Raw genomic sequence first — 16,993 nt, forward strand, 5'->3', positions numbered from 1 at the left:
CTACAAGCACGAGAGGGCCCACTGTTAGATTGTCAGGCCAATTAACTCAATGCCTCGGAATGTACTAACACACACAGGTGAACAATGAATTATTATATAATTACTGACTCTCATTGTCAAACTATTCTACTAAGCCATGAATTGTGAAATGTTGTTTTGCTGTGTGAAACCAGTGCACAGCCCTAAATTAGCTCCCTAACAAGGAAAACAAGATATATAAGAGTCAGAATGAAATGATTTACAACTCTATGACAGCCTTCAAATTCTAGGGATGTTGCAAAGCCTTTTCGGTTGGTCAGTGTTGCAATATAGGAACCCCAGCAGCAAGTTTGCCCATAAATGGTTCCATATCATGGCAACCAGGCAGTGACTAAACCATTTTTTTATCGACGCTGGTTATCTGAGATGTGAATTTGTAAATTTATTGAAATAAATTTAAAATTAAATGTAAATTTGCTGACGGCACAAAGGTAGGTAGGGAAATTAAGCTGTGAAGAAGATGCAAGGAGGCTACAAAAGGATATAGAAAGGTTATGTGAGTGGGCAACGACCTGGCAAATGGAGTATAATGTGGGAAAATGTGAAATTGTCCATTTTGGCAGGAAGAATAAAAAAAAAAAGCACATTATCTAAATGGTGAGAGGTTGCAGAGCTCTGAGATGCAGAGGGATCTGGGTGTCCTAGTGCATGAATTGCAAAAGGTTGGTATGCAGGTACAGCAAGTAATTAACAAAGCTAATCGAATGTTATTGTTTATTGTGAGAGGAATTGAATACAAAAGTAGGGAGGTTATGCTTCATTTATACAGGGCATTGGTGAGACCACGTTTGGAGTACTGGGTACAGTACTGATTTGTTTATTTATGGAAAGATGTAAATGCATTGGAGGCAGTTCAGAGGATGTTTACTAGATTAATACCTGGAATGGACAGGTTTATCCTATGAGGAAAGGTTGGACAGACTAGGCTTGTATCTGCTGAAGTTTAGAAGAGTAAGAGGTGACTTGATTGAAAACATATAGATCCTGAGGGGAACTTAACAGGAAGGATGTGGAAAGGATATTTCCTATTGTGGGAGATCTAAAATGAGGGGTTCACTGTTTAAAAATAAGGGATCACCCATTTCATTCAGAGATGAGGATTTTTTTTTCTCTGAGGGTTGTGAGACTTTGGAATTCTGTTCTTCAAGATGTGTTTGAGGCAGAGTCTTTGGATATCTTTAAGCAGAGGTAAATTAATTCTTGATAAGTGACGGAGTGAAAGATTATTGGGGGTAGGCAGGAATGTGGGGTTGAGGCTACGTTCAGGTCAGCCATGTTCTTATTGAATTGTGGAGCAGGCTTGAGGGGCTGAGTGGCCTACTCCTGCTCCTAATTCATATGTTTGTTTATATGTAGAAGTCGTTTTACGTCTGGGGAATCTTAGTGCTTCAATCTCGTTCTTTGATGCCACAGAGTTCCTGAGATGATATGAGGGATATCTGATGTGCATTCTCCATTTGTCTATCTGCCAGTCTCGCTGTCTTTCAACTCCCTCTAGCTCTCTCCCTCTCTCTGTCTTTGAGTCTTTCCTCCCATCTCTCTCTCTTTCCCTCTCTCTGCTTCGCTCCCTGTTTGTCTCCCTGACTTTCTCTCTCTGTCTCTCCCTCTATCCCTCAATGGCTACCCCTCTTTCTATATCCCTGTCTATTTGTGTCTCTCTCTGTAACTTTTATAGGAGCCTCTGTTTTGGGGCATCCTGTTGGGCCCATCTTCCTAATTGAGCAAGTTTCTGTAATGTCACTTTAATGCCTCTCCTTTGCTTTTACCCTTTGTTACAATCGCTGTGAATTTAGTGAGTCTGCTCGATCGCTGTCAACGTGATCCAGCTTCAGACAACAGTCTCTCTGCAACAATGTATTGTTTATGGAGGGGAAAGGGCTGAGTGCAACAGTCCAGGAATCTGGACTCCCCGTTAATTCTGCTTTGCGATACTGACCTCAAATCCTGACAGATTCCTGGACAATATCCAAGCCCTGAAGTCAAATAAATCCAATTATTAGTGGGACTAGGAAAGAAATGATCGTGCAAGATTTTGGAGTGCGGTAAAAGACCAACTGGTTCACTAACGGGCCTTTAGGGAAGGGAACCTAAAGTCATTATCTGGTCAGGGACTGCACTTGAGACCAATGATCCTCATAATACCCTTAAGCAACATGCATTTTAGCACCTTTAACGCAGTAAAACATCCCAAGGTGCTTCACAGGAACTTTGGGTTATTCTAAAAGTAATAGGGAGCCAAAGAAAGCATATTAGGACAGGAGGTGGATAGTCTTCATATAATATTAATCATTCACAGTATGTGGACATTGCTGGCAAAGCCAATATTTATTGCTAATTACCCTTGAGAAGCTGGTAGTGAGCCACCTTCTTGAACATAACTTAGTGGCTTGATAAGCCATTTCAGAAAGCAGTTGTGGGTTAACCCCATTGCAGTAGGTCTGGAGTCACATCGAGGCCAGACTGGGTAAGGACAGGCGATTTCCTTTGTGTAACTACAATCTGGTTCATTAATGTTGTTTAACAGTCACCATCGTTACTCCTAGCTTTTTATTTCAGATCTACTTAATTAACTGTGTTTAAAATCTCCAGCTGTATACTTGGATTTGAACTTCTGCCTCCAGATAATTAACCCAGGCCCAGTTCTGATGCACAAGCAAAATACTGCGGATTCTGGAAAGCTGAACTAAAAACAGAAAATGCAGGAAATACTCAGCAGGTCTGGCAGCATTTCTGGAGAGAGAAAGAGAGTTAATGTTTAAGGTTTGTGACCCTTCATCTGAACATACATCACCTGAATAAAAGCCCTGGAATGTTAAATGAAAACAGAACATGCTGGAAAAGCTCAGCAGGTCTGGCAGCATCTGTGGAGAGAGAAACAGAGTTAACGTTTCGAGTCCGTATGACTCTTCCTCAAGAGTGCATCTGCAAATGCATCCACATTTTTCTTTTATCTTGAAAACTTAACTCGGTTTTTCTCTCTCTGCAGTTGCTGCCTGACGTGCTCAGTATTTCCAGCATTTTCTGTTTCAATCACCTCTGCATTGCTAATCCAGTAGCATAACCTTCCATACCCCCTAACCTTACTCAAAGAGGAATTTTTAAGACGTGAATTAAAGGAGGTGAGCGGGCTAGAGAGATGAGGTTTAGGGGAGAGAATTGCAGTGTTTGGAGCCCAGGGGGCTGAAGACACAAACACAAGTGGTGAAGTTAAGAAAATCGGGAATGTGAAAAGTCCAGAACTGAATGAGTGCAGACACCTTAGAGTGTTAGGGCTGGGTGAGGTTTCAAGGGTTGGTGAGTCCATGGCAGAGTTTGAAAACCAAGATAATTTTAAAATCATGGCATTGCCCAACCGGCAAAGAATGTAATGCAAAAAGGTAAAGCTTGAATGACACTTGCTGTCAGTTGGGATAGATCCCTATGTAAACTTTCATAACTTAAATTTATTTGGAACGTCTTGAAACATTCCAAAGAGCTTCACAGTGAGTGAAGTACCAGTGAAGCATGGTAACTTTAAAAAAATAAATAAATAAAATTCTTTCATGGGATGTGGGTGTCACTGGCAAAGCCAACATTTGTGGCCCATCCCTAATTGCCACAACTGACTTGCTAAACCATGTCAGAGGGCAGTTAAGAGTCAACCACATTGCTGTGGGTCTGGAGTCACATGTAGGCCAGACCGGGTAAGAATGATGGATTTCCTTCCCTAAAGGGCATTAGTGAACCAGATGGGTTTTTACAACAATTGATGATAGTTTCATGGTCACCATTACTAAGATTTATTATTTTTTCCCAAAATATACTTTATTCATAAAATATCTGAAAGAAAATTACAAAACATTTCAAAATGGCCATCACAGAAAGTGCAATAATATTCAAGCTTTGCACATAGATCATGTTGCACCCTGAGGTGCTTCAATATAATTGTGATACATGTAGTATTTACTGCATACATTCATTTTAGCTGTACAGCCCAAGGGGTCTATACAATTCCCAGCTCCTCGGTGCACTATGGCTGAAAGGTTTTAGACAGCGAACTTTCCCCATTGCACCTCTGCAGGGGCTGACCCAAGCTTTACTGCAACCCTCAGCATGTAGTCCTGGACCTTGGAATGTGCCAGTCTGCAACACTCGGCCGGGAACAACTCTTTGTGCTGGAAGACCAACAAGTTTCGGGCAGACCAAAGAGCGTCTTTCACCGAGTTGATGATCCTCCAGCTGCAGTTGATGTTTGTCTCGGTGTGTGTCCCTGGGAACAGCCCATAGAGCACAGAATCCTGTGTCACAGAACTGCTCGGGATGAACCTCGACAGAAACCACTGCATCTCTCTCCAGACCTTCTTTGCAAAGGCACAATCCACAAGGAGGTGAACAACGGTCTCTTCCCCACCACAGCCACCTCGAGGGCAACGTGCAGAGAGGGTGAGACTCCTGGCGTGTTGGAAGGTTCTGACGGGGAGGGCCTTTCTCACCACCAGCCAAGCTACATCGTGGTGCTTGTTGGAAAGTTCTGGTGATGAGGCATTCTGCCAAATGACTTTGACAGTCTGTTTGGGGAACCATCCCACAGGATCCACCCTCTCCTTTTCCCGCAGGGCCTCTAGGACGTTAGGTGCTGACCGCTCCCTGATGGTCTTGTGGTCAAAGGTGTTTCTCTGCATAAACTTTTCCATGAGGCGCAGGTGGTACGGCACGGTCCAACTACTTGGAGCGTTCCGCGGCAGCGTGGCCAGACCCATCCTTCGCAACACCGGGGACAGGTAGAACCTCAGCATGTAGTGTTTGCGTACCTAGGGTCTACACACAGCTTGATGCAGCCACACATAAAGGTGGTCATGAGGATGAGGGCATCTTTTTTTCCCCCCTAAAATTTATGAATTAAATTGCACTAACTGCCTGGTGGGATTTGAGCTCGTGGCTGGTGGCCGACCCGGAGTATAAACATTGCCAGGACACCACAGCCTCCCTGTGTGCAGCGTTGCAATACAGGTAAACACTCTGTGCTCACGAAGGAAGCTCCCGTAAGCTACAATGCGATGAATGGCTTTGAGGTGTTGGTTGAAGCAAACGTGTTGTCCAGGAGACCAGGAGGAGCTCAGATTAGGGATATTGCGGTGGAACTGGAGCACTTCAGGGCGAAATGGTCCAAGCGCATCACAGGCGCTCCAGAATTCAGGCTCCTGTTGCCTCAGTGTCCTTCCCTTGCTTGGTGTGTCGTATCGGGACACTGGGCATCTCCTTTTTGCCAACAACAGCTATTTGAGAACTCGCTTCGGAGTTCAGGCGGAATTTGACCCACAGAGAGTGGTTAGTGTCGCAGGAGCGTTAATATCCTGGGGATGGGTCAATTACCAGGAGAGCCCAAAGTTACAGGTGGGTTTAATGCCCCCCGGAGCCCTGAATATAACAGGAGGGGTTAATGTCCCTGGAGGGGTCAATTTCTGATGTGGGGTTCATTTCCGAGCAGGGGTTAAAATACCGGGAGGGTAGGTAATGTTATAGGAAGGGGTAATGCCTTTGGAGAGGTTAATTTCATAGGAGGGTTTAACACTCCAGGATTGGTTGGTGCTCCGGGGTGCAAATTTCCAGGAGGGATTAATGTCTGAATGTCCAAGGCGTGGTTAATGGCCCAGGATAAGTTAATGTTGCCAGTAGAGTCAGTGTACCCCCTGGAGAAGAGGGGGGTGGAGGGGAAGGAGTGGGGTTGAATATCTGGGGGAGGGGTTAATAGGGAAGAGGTATTGGTGTCCCAGGGGAGTTACAAGGGGTCTCATGCTCGAAGAGGGTTTAATATTCCACATGAGATCAGAGTTACAGAAGCTACCAAGGTCCCTGGACAGTGTCCAGAAACAACAAAAATTGCTGGAAAGACTCAGCATCTGTGGAGAGAAAGACAGAGTTAACGTTTCGAGCCCATATGACTCTTCTTCAGACCTAAAGAGCAGTAGAAATGTGGTGAAATATATACTGTTGAAGGGGGGGGGTGGGACAGATGAAGCTGGATAGGAGGCCAGTGATAGGTGGAGGCAAAGGAGAGATTGCAAAAGATGTCATAAACAAAAGGTGGAAGGGGTGTTGATAGTGGTGATACTGGCTAAAGGAGGTGCTAATGGTGACATTTAGGGTAGAAAGCAGGATCAGCAAGTGACAGAGGGCCCTAGTGGGGGTGGGGGGAGAAAAGATCTAAATAGGCTAAAAGGTGGGGACAAAACAATGAATGGAAATAAATTTGAAAAATTATAATAATAGAAATGGGTGGGGAGAAAAAATATATATAAATTTTAAAAATTAAATATTTGAAAAAGGGGATCAAAAAGGGGTGAGGATGGAGGAGAGAGTTCATGATCTAAAGTCATTGAACACAATGTTAAGTCTGGAAGGCTGTAAAGGTCTAGTCGGAAGATGAGGTGCTGTTCCTTCAGTTTGCGTTGGGCTTCACTGCAACATTGCAGCAGGCCAAGGGCGGACATGTGGGCATGAGAGCAGGGTGGTGTGTTGAAATGGCAAGGTCTGGGTCCAGAAAATAATTTATGTCCTGGGATGGGCTAATATCCCAGAACAAAGTAATGTTCTTTGAGTTGTTAGCCTCCAACGAATAGTTCAAATCCCGGCTCATATTAATAGAATAGGAAGGGTTAAAATCCAACAGTTCTTCATGTGCAGTCTTAGTGTCACATGAGGACTAATGCTCCAGGACTGGTAATTTTCAGGAGTAGGGGTTTGTGTCCTGAGAAGGTTACCACCTGATTTTCAATACATTCACGTTTCTACATGAATATGACTCTTCAACAGAACTGAAGGAAGGTGAAAATGTGATGGGTTTTATGCTGTTGAAAGGGAGGAATGTGAGGAAGAACTAAAGAAGTGGTCTGAGCTAGGGTAAAGGGTGGGAAGTCCTTGCTTCAAATAAAAGGTGTGGCTATGGGTACCCGCATGGGCCCCAGTTATGCCTGTCTCTTTATGGGGTATGTGGAACATTCCTTGTTCCTGTCCTACTCAGGCCCCCTCCCACAACTCCTTCTCCGGTACATCGATGACTGCTTTGGTGCCACTTCATGCTCTCGTCTGGATCTGGAAAAATTTATTAATTTTGCTTCCAATTTCCACCCCTCCATCATTTTCATGTGGTCCATCATTGACACTTCCCTTCCCTTCCTTGACCTCTCTGTCTCAATTTCTGGTGATAGACTGTCCACCAATATTCATTACAAGCCTACCGACTCCCACGGCTACCTTGACTACAGCTCCTCACACCCCGCTTCCTGTAAGGACTCCATCCCATTCTCTCAGTTCCTTCGCCTCCGTCGCATCTGTTCTGATGATGCCACTTTCAAAAACAGCTCCTCTGACATGTCTTCCTTCTTCCTTAACCGAGGTTTTCCACCCACGATAGTTGACAGGGCCCTCAACCGTGTCTGGCCCATCTCCCACGCATCTGCCCTCACACCTTCCTCTCCCTCCCAGAACCATGATAGGGTCCCCCTTGCCTTCACTTATCACCCCACCAGCCTCCGCATTCAAAGGATCATCCTTCGCCATTTCCGCCAACTCCAGCATGATGCCACCACCAAACACATCTTCCCTTCACCACCCCCGGTGGCATTTCGCAGGGATTGTTCCCTCTAGGACACCCTGGTCCACTTCTCCATCACCCCCTACACCTCAACCCCCTCCCATGGCACCTTTCCCATGCAATCGCAGAAGGTGCAACACCTTCACCTTTACTCCCCCCCTCCTCACCGTCCAAGGGCCCAAACACTCCTTTCAAGTGAAGCAGCATTTCACTTGCACTTCCCTCAATTTAGTCTACTGCATTCACTGCTTCCAATGTGGTTTCCTCTACACTGGAGAGACCAAACGCAGACTGGGTGACCGCTTTGTGGAACACCTTCGGTCTGTCCGCAAGCACGACGTAGACCTCCCTGTCGCTTACCATTTCAACACCACCCTGGTCTCATGCCCACATGTCCGTCCTTGGCCTGCTGCAATGTTCGAGTGAAGCCCAATGCAAATTGGAGGAACAGCACCTCATCTTCCGACTAGGTACTTTACAGCCTTCCGAACTGAATATTGAGTTCAACAACTTTAGATAATGAACTTTCTTCTCCTTCCCCACCCTCTTTCCAATCCCCCTTTTCCATATAATTTATATATATTTTTTCCCCACCTAGTTCCATTATTTTAAAATGTATTTCCATCCATTGTTTTATCTCTACCTTTAAGCCTATTTCTATTCCCCTTCACCCCACCCCCACTGGGGCTATCTGTCCCTTGCTTGTCCTGCTTTCCACCCTTTATGTCCCATTTAGCACATTTCTTAGCTAATATCACCACTGTCAATACCTCTTTGTCCAAGGTGAAGAATTAGGGAGATTTCTTTTCTCTAGAGCAGGAACCAGCCTTAAGTTTATTTCTGGAAAGTTTAGCTAGTCACCTGATAGGTAGAGGCACTGCAGGGTGCCTCAATCCCATCAGTGATACCTCCTGTGCTCTGTGGGAACTCCAGCATGCTTCTCCTGACCTGGACAAACACCTGCACTGGAAGTGTTGTCAGCTAGAGGAGTACAAACTCTAGTTTTGTCCTTTTGTCTATGACATCTTTTGGCAATCTCCACCTATCACTGGCCCTCTATCCAGCTCTACCTGTCCCACTCCACCTTAAACCAGCTTATATTTCACCTCTTTTCTATTTTCCCTTAGTTCTGATGAAGAGTCATTCGGACTCGAAACGTTAACTGTAAACCTCTCCGCAGATGCTGTCAGACCTGCTGAGTTTTTCCAGGTATTTTTGTTTTTGTTCTACCATACCCCATGTTGACATTGGCAATGAATTGTGCACATACTGTTTCTGCACTGCCAGTCAACGAGGCCATTTAGTTCATATTGCCTCTCCCTATTGATCCTACTGAAGTGAATTGCTTCACACTTCTCATTTCCAACTGTTAAGAATCTGCTCATTTCGTCAGACACTCTGTGGCCTTCTGAAGAGCTGTTACTATCCTCTGTACAGCTTACTAGCCATCCAAATTATTCGCCGCACACTTTGAAATTATGCCCCCTTTACTCAGTTCAGATCATTGTTAGCAAAGGCCAGTCAGCAGAGTGTACTTAAAGGAGAGGGCAAACTCAGAGGGATTTGTGGAATGCTTATACAGTGACATCAATCGTCATGTCAGAGCAAGGATGAGGAATTCTGACAGTGAATAAATCGTGAGCCACAGTAGGGCATTTCCCTCTTTAACAATAGCAGTCTTCAATCAGAGAGCCCTGAGGTAAGGGAATCCAAGGTGAAGAATTAGGGAGATTTTTTTTTCTCTAGAGCAGGAACCAGCCTTAAGTTTATTTCTGGAAAGTTTAGCTAGTCACCTGATAGCTCGAGGCACTGCAGGGCACCTCAATCACATCAGTGAACGTGGGGAAGATGTTTCCATTAGTAGGAGAGACTAGGACCCGAGGGCACAGCCTCAGAGTCAAGGGAAGACCTTTTAGAACAGAGATGAGGAGAAACTTCTTTAGCCAGAGAGTGGTGAATCTATGGAATTCATTGCCACAGAAGGCTGTGGAGGCCAGGTCATTGAATGTATTTAAGACCGAGATAGATAGGTTCTTGATTGGTAAGGGGATCAAAGGTTACGGGGAGAAGGCGGGAGAATGGGGTTGAGAAACTTATCAGCCATGATTGAATGGCGGAGCAGACTCAATGGGCCGAATGGCTTAATTTCTGCTCCTATGTCTTATGGTCTTATGGTGATACCTTCTGTGCTTTGTGGGAATTCCAGCATTCTTCTCCTGACCTGGACAAGCACCTGCACTGGAAGTGTCGTCGGCTTGAGGAGTACAAACTCTAGTTTTCGGTCCTGGAGTTATACTGGAGCAGATATCCCTGAGACTGAGCAATGGAGAGGGCAAGTTCAGGGTGATGGTCACCCTAGAGTTTAAACATGTACAGGCAAAGAGGGTATGTTGTCTGTCAGGCAGACAAGGAAGGATAAGCCCATAAGCTCCCTATTCATATCTTGCTCTCAAACCAGTATTCAGCTCTGAATACTGAAGAGGGCTATTGTTCCTTAATAGTTAGGGGAATGCGGCTGCAGACATGACTCCAAGGTGTTCCATTGCTTCCCTGGTTGCTTGGGTCCAGGATGTCACTAAGTGGCTGCAGAACATTCTGAAGGATGAACACAGCAAGTGGTTATGGTCTATATGGGTATCAATGGCATGTGTGGAAAGAGGAATAATGTTCGGCAGGCCGATTTCAGGGAGCTAGGGTTGCTTGCAGTGCCATTGATTACAGAAATTGGAGCATGGTGCAAATGAATAGGTGGCTGGAGAGATGGTGCTGGAGCGAGGACTTTATATTCATGAGTCATTGGGACTAGTTCTGGAAGATGTGGTACCTGTGCTAGAAGACAAAAATTAGGAGCAGGAGTAGGCCATTTGACCCCTCAAGCCTGCTTCGCCATTCGATAAGACCATGGCTGATTTGTTGTGGCCTTAAATCCACATTACTTTCTGCCCCCCAACTGCCACCCCTGCCTCCCATAACCCTCGACTTCCTTGTCGATCAAAAATCTATCTAACTCAGCCTTGAATACACTCAATGACCCCACTCCACCACTCACTGAGGAAGAGAAATCCATAGACTGATCACCCTCTGAATGAAAAAAAAATCCCCCATCTCTGTCTTAAATGGGAGGCCCCTAATTTTTAAACCATGTCCCATAGTTCTAGACTTCCTCACAAGAGGAAACATCCTCTCAGCATCCACCTTGTCAAGCCCCTTCAGAATCTTACATCTTTCAATAAGGCCACCTCTCATTCTTCTAAACTCCAATGAGTATAAGCCCAGCTACCTTTCCGCATGAGGTAATTCTTTCATCCCAGGAATGAGCTGAATTACTTCTCTGAATTGCTTCTAAAACAATTATGTCCTTTCTTAAGCAAGGAGACCGAAACGGTACACAGTACTCCAGATGTGGTGCCCTAAGGCCCTGTACAGTTGTACCAACATGTCCCTACTTTTATATTTGATCTCCCTTGCAATAAATGCCAACATTCAATTTGGCTTCCTAATCACTTGCAGTATCTGCATACTAATTTTTCGTGGTTCATGCACCAGGACACCCAGATCCCTCTGCACCACCGAGTTCTGCAATCTCTCTCCATTTAAATAATATTCTGATTTTCTATTTTTCCTGCCAAAGTGGACAAGCTCACATTTTCCCACATTATATATCATCTGCCAAAGTTTTCCCACTAACGTAATCTATTCTAAATCCCTTTGTAGATTATATACCTTCTTGACAACTTCCCGATCTCCCTTTGCGTCATTAGCAAATTTAGCTACCACACGTTCAACCCCTTCATCCAAGTCACTGATGTAAGTTGTAAATAGTTGAGGCCCTGTGCCCCTACTCTAGACACAGCTTGCCAACTCGAGGATGACCTTTATAATCCCTACTCTGTTTCCTATATCTAACCAATCCTCTATCCATGCTAATATATTACCCCTACATCATGAGGTCTTATTTTGTGTAGTAATCTTTGATCCAAGTGCACCACATTTACATCACATTTTGATGTAATGTTGATAAGCTTCCTTCTCATTTTGTCTTTTGTTTCTGCAGTTTCCCTTTAAGGTTCTGCTTTTACTTTGCTCCTGATTTTGTTAATATAGTTTAATTGATTTGACTCAAAAGAGTGACACCATATTTACAGGTTCCCCTCTATCCACCTTGCTTGTTAATTCCTCAAATAATGCTAATAAATTAATCAAACACCATTTCGCTGCCGCAAAACAATGTTGATTCAGGTTGACTGCATTATGATTTTTTAAATGTCCTGCCAAAACCTCCTTAATAATGGATTCTAGCATTTTCTCTATGACAGACTTTTGGCTAACTGACCTATAGGGTCATAACTTCAAAGCTCCCCAGTGTTGGATTCGGTGGGGTGGGGGTTTACCCCAAAGATGCGCTGGGGAATCCCCTTCGGGCGTTCACAGGTAAGGTTTGCACGGCAATTGCCCAGAAGTGCAAACTTCCCCTTGGCAATTGCCCTGCATGAGGAACCATCTGAAAATGTGATTTAACTTGCAAACGTCAGATGGTTCTGACTAGGTTACTTCAATAGTTACCGAGAAAAAGTTAGAAGAATTAAAATCACGTCTAACTTCTGGTTAACAGACCTAGGCCAGCTGCCCATGCGACTAACCCAACCCCCCTGAACCTCCAGGGAACTCCGTCCATACCCGTCCATAAGACTACACCCAACCACCACCCCCAACCACCAGGACTCCCCCCACTCCCCAACTACCCCACACAGACTACCCCCACACATCCTACCCCACCCAGGGGACTCCCCAAACTCCCCACACATGGGACTACCCCCAAACACCCAACCACAACCCCCCCCCACCGCCCCCCCCACCCCCCCCCCCCCCCCTCCCCACCCCCAGGGGACTCCCCCACTCCCCGACTTCCACACTGATGGGACTACCCACATGCACCCAACCCCCCCGCAAGGGACTCCCCCATTCCCCAATCTGCCCACTCACAGGACTACCCCCACACATCTAACCCCCGCAGGGGACTCCCCAACTTCCCCACTCCCACAGGACTCCCCCAATCCCTGACCCCCAGGCTCTCCACCAAACGGGATCACCCCAACCACACAGGACCTCCCCCCACTCCCCCTGGTGGGCCTGACTCTAAATTCCACATGCCCCCAGACCCGAATGGACCTGACCTGAGCCCCGACACCGCTCTCCATGGCCCGACACCCACCCACCCCCTCAACCCCGCAAGCCCACTGAGACTTAAGACCCCCCCCTTCAAGACCTGGCCCCCTTCCCCTTGAGGCCCGACGTCCACCCCGAGACCTGACTCCCCCTCCCCCTGAGGCCCAACCTGCCCAAGGCCCAACACCTCCTCCGAGGCCCTACACCTTTCCTTCCGAGGCCCAACAACCCCCCAGGCCTCCAGCCCCCAATCTCCGACCACCCCCTGACCCCCCCAAACCTCTGAACCCCCCCCTGACCTCCCCCGCGACCTCCTGTCCACTTCCCTTAGACACTTACCTACTCCCTGGCCTGTCAAGGATGTTTACATTTCACGTGACCTTTAAACTTGTCTGGTTTATGGCTGCCAGTGCTGTAAAAAAGTGGGCCTGGCCTCCTTCGCTTCAACTCTCCTGCACTTTGATGCTGGGTCCTGGGGTCATGCTGCACTGTCTGGACCTCGGCCGGCCTGAGTAGGAAGGTCGGTAGAGATAGCTCAATTCTTCTCCGATTCTAAGTAGTAGAGTGGCGATCCGATGCTGATTATCACCCCGAGGAAGTATTTTTGGCTTTCTGTTTGCCTCATTTCTTGAATCGAGGAGTTACATTTACCAGCCAAAAGGATTGCACCTGAATAGAGCCAGGGCCAATATCCTGGTGGGAGGTTGGCTTCTAATGCTGAGGAGGGTTCAAACTAACTTGACAGGAGTTGGCAGCCTGAGCCGAGGTTCAGAAGGTAAAGCTGGAAATCGGAGGTGAAAATTAACAAATGTGAATGCAAGGACAAAAACAGGCAAAATGATATAAAGGATTATTAGTCAATGATGTATGCTTCAATGCAAAGAGTCTAGTGAATAAGGCAGATGAACAGTACCTTCCAAACCCACAACCACTACCATCTAGAAGGACAAGGGCAACAGGTAGTTGGGAACACCACCACCTGGAAGTTCCCCTTCAAGTCACTCACCACCCTGACTTGGAAATATATCACCGTTCCTTCACTGTGGCTGGGTCAAAATCCTGGAACTCCCTCCCTAACAGCACTGTGGATGTACCTACACCACATGGACTGCAGCGGTTCAAGAAGGCAGCTCACCACCACCTTCTCAAGGACAACTCGGGATGGGCATTAAATGCTGGCCCAGCCAGCGAAGCCCGCATCCCGTGAATCAATAAAAACGGCGGAGAGTATAGATTTTCATTTGGAAGGGTGATAACATTTCTATTTTGGAAACATTGTGGAAGTCAGGGTGGCAATGGTTGCTGAACATTCCTGGCTTCAGATAGGTTAGAGAAGTGGATAAAAAAGGGATCATAATTCTGGTTAAAGAAACAATCTCAGTTGTAAGGAGGATCACCAGGTGAAGCTATTGGGATTGAACTGAGAAACAAGGGGGTAATTATATTCTTGCATAAACTGAGACCAGGAGCTTTCTGGATCTTTAGAGCAGCTGTCTGTATCTGTTCAGGAACCAATACCTTTACAAGACTGATCACAGGCTCCAAACATTAACTGTAGTTCTATCCCACAGATGTTGGCAGGGCTGCTGAGTATTTCCAGCATTTCCTGTGTTCAGTTCTTCCAAAGAGCAAGCATAGGTACCACAAGCCAAATGGGCCTTCTTCAGAGCTGCAAGTGTCTGCGATCTACACAGTGAATGTGGAGGCTCCGACAGATCCTACACAGTGACAGAGAGACCCTAGAGAGAGCTGGACTGTTCCTACACGAACCCAGGTAGACACTTGCAGATGCAGAGAATTCCAATACAGACCTAATTAGCTCCTACACAGAGCTAGGGAGTTACTGTATCCCCTACAGTTACTGCGTCTCCTACAGAGCCCCATCCAGCTCCTAGCTGGACCCAGCCAATGATGACTCAGACCCCATAAGATCACTCAGAGCCCTTTGCAGATTGAGACTGTCCTACCCAGGCTTAGACAGATCTTACTGGAACATAGAAAGCTCCAACACAGTTCAATGAACTCTCACACTAGCTCTGGGAACTATAACATCAATATAGACAGTACTGCACACGTGCAGGGAGCTCTTGGCCAGATTATCAGGACTCCCACACGGAACCAAAATTGCTTATATGCAGGCAGAATCTTTTTTCTGCAGACATTTCCTCAAAAACCCAGACTGCTCCTACATGGAGTGACCTCGTGCACAGACTCAAATAGATCTGACAGCAACTACACAGGTACAGAAGCTGTCTAAGCCACAGGATATTCATAACCACAGAAGATGCAGATCTAGATCTTGCACATAATCTGTGACAGTTCATACACAAGACACAAGAAGCTCCTACAATGAGGCATTCCTGCACAGATACAACCAACACCAAAACACATCCAAACTGCACATAGAACCAAACAGTTCTACAAATTTCTGCTAAGATAAATTTATTAAATTAAATTTATTTCCATTCATTGTTTTATTCTCATCTTTAAGTCTATTTTGATCCTTGCTCCTGGACCGTCCCCTCTCACCACCACACCCCCTATAAGGCCATCTTTCACTTGCTCATCCTGTTTTCACTCTTAGTGTCACCATTAGCACCTCCTTTAGCCAGTATCACCACCATCAACACCCCTTTGACCTTCTGTTTATGACATCTTTTGCAATCTCCCCTTTGCCTCCACCCATCACTGGCCTTCTATCTAGCTTCATCTGCCTCACCCCCCTTAAACAGTACATGTTTCACCACACTTCCACTTCTCTTTAGTTCCAAAGGAGAGTCATCTAGACTCGAAATGTTAACGCTTTCTCTCCACAGAGCATATCAGACCTACTGAGTTTTTCCAGCAATTTTTGTTTTTGCTACAAATATGCAGGCAGTTCTTATGCAGTCCCAGCCTGATCCATTGAAATACATGTACAGCACCATTATAGACTCAAAACAGTAATGCAAGATCAAAATGGGATTCTTCACAGACCCAGGATCTACACTGATCATAATCGCATGGGCACGGGCATTGGAAACTCATTACAGGTGCAGCAAGTTTTTACACAGGTCTAGGCAGTAATTACACAGTCCCTGGGAATGCCAACACCGACAATGATTGATAAAGTGCATGTGCAATGATATCTAGGTACCAAGACAACTCCTAACACAAGCCCAGATAACTTGTACATACACCAAGAGAGATCTACAAAGAACCTGGCAACTCCTGCACAGATTCAGACAGAGCCAAAGCAAACCGAGTAATCTGTGGAACAAACTCAAACAGTAACTAAACAAACACGGACAGTTCCGACACAGAAGGCGAGAACATCTATAGAGAGAGTGGGAACTCCGAAATAGACATTGAGATGTCCCACACAGACTCACTCATCTCCTACACAATGCAAGATGCTCTTACGCAGAAGAAGAAAGACACAGACAGCTCCTACACAGACACAGACAGCTCCTAAGCAGACACAGACAGTTCCCACGGAGACCACCCTGACACAGACACAGACAGCTCTCACGCAGACACAGACAGCTCTAACACAGGCACAGACAACTCCTACCCAGGCACAGACAACTCCTACCCAGACAGACAGCTCTTAAGCAGGCACAAACAGCTCCTATGCAGACACAAACAGCTCCAATGCAAAAACAGACAACTCATACTTAAATGCAGACAACTCTCACACAGGCTGAGGCTGCCGCTACACAGTCCCAAGCAGGTACTGCACAGAGGCAAATACTGAAATTTGATACTGAAGTAGACAGTCATTAATGAGGCCGGATAATTCATGACAGACACAGCCAGCTCCTGCACAGACCCACAAAACAAATATGCAGACCTAGGGAGCTGGAACACAGGTACAGACAGCTTGTACATGGATAAAGGCAGCTTCTAAACAGAAACAGTCAGTTTTTACACAGACCAGCAACAACACCAACAGCTCCTACACAGGCCATGGCATCTCCTTCATTAATAGCAGAAGCACCCAAACAAATCCAGGCACCTACTTGAGAAAGGGATTCTGTTCTTCTGCAGAAGAGAGAGGATAAGGCAACAGCTAAGTTGATTGTTATGAACAGATCCAGACAGCTCCTACACAGATCCAGACATCTCCTATGCAAAAACAGTCAGCACCGAAACAGGCCCAGACCGATTCTACATAAACTCAGGTGTCTTCTGTACAGATACAACACAAACCTCCACAGCATTTAGACCACCTGC

The sequence above is a fragment of the Cetorhinus maximus genome, chromosome 34 (assembly GCF_964194155.1).
Source record: "Cetorhinus maximus chromosome 34, sCetMax3.hap1.1, whole genome shotgun sequence".
NCBI lineage: Eukaryota > Metazoa > Chordata > Chondrichthyes > Lamniformes > Cetorhinidae > Cetorhinus > Cetorhinus maximus.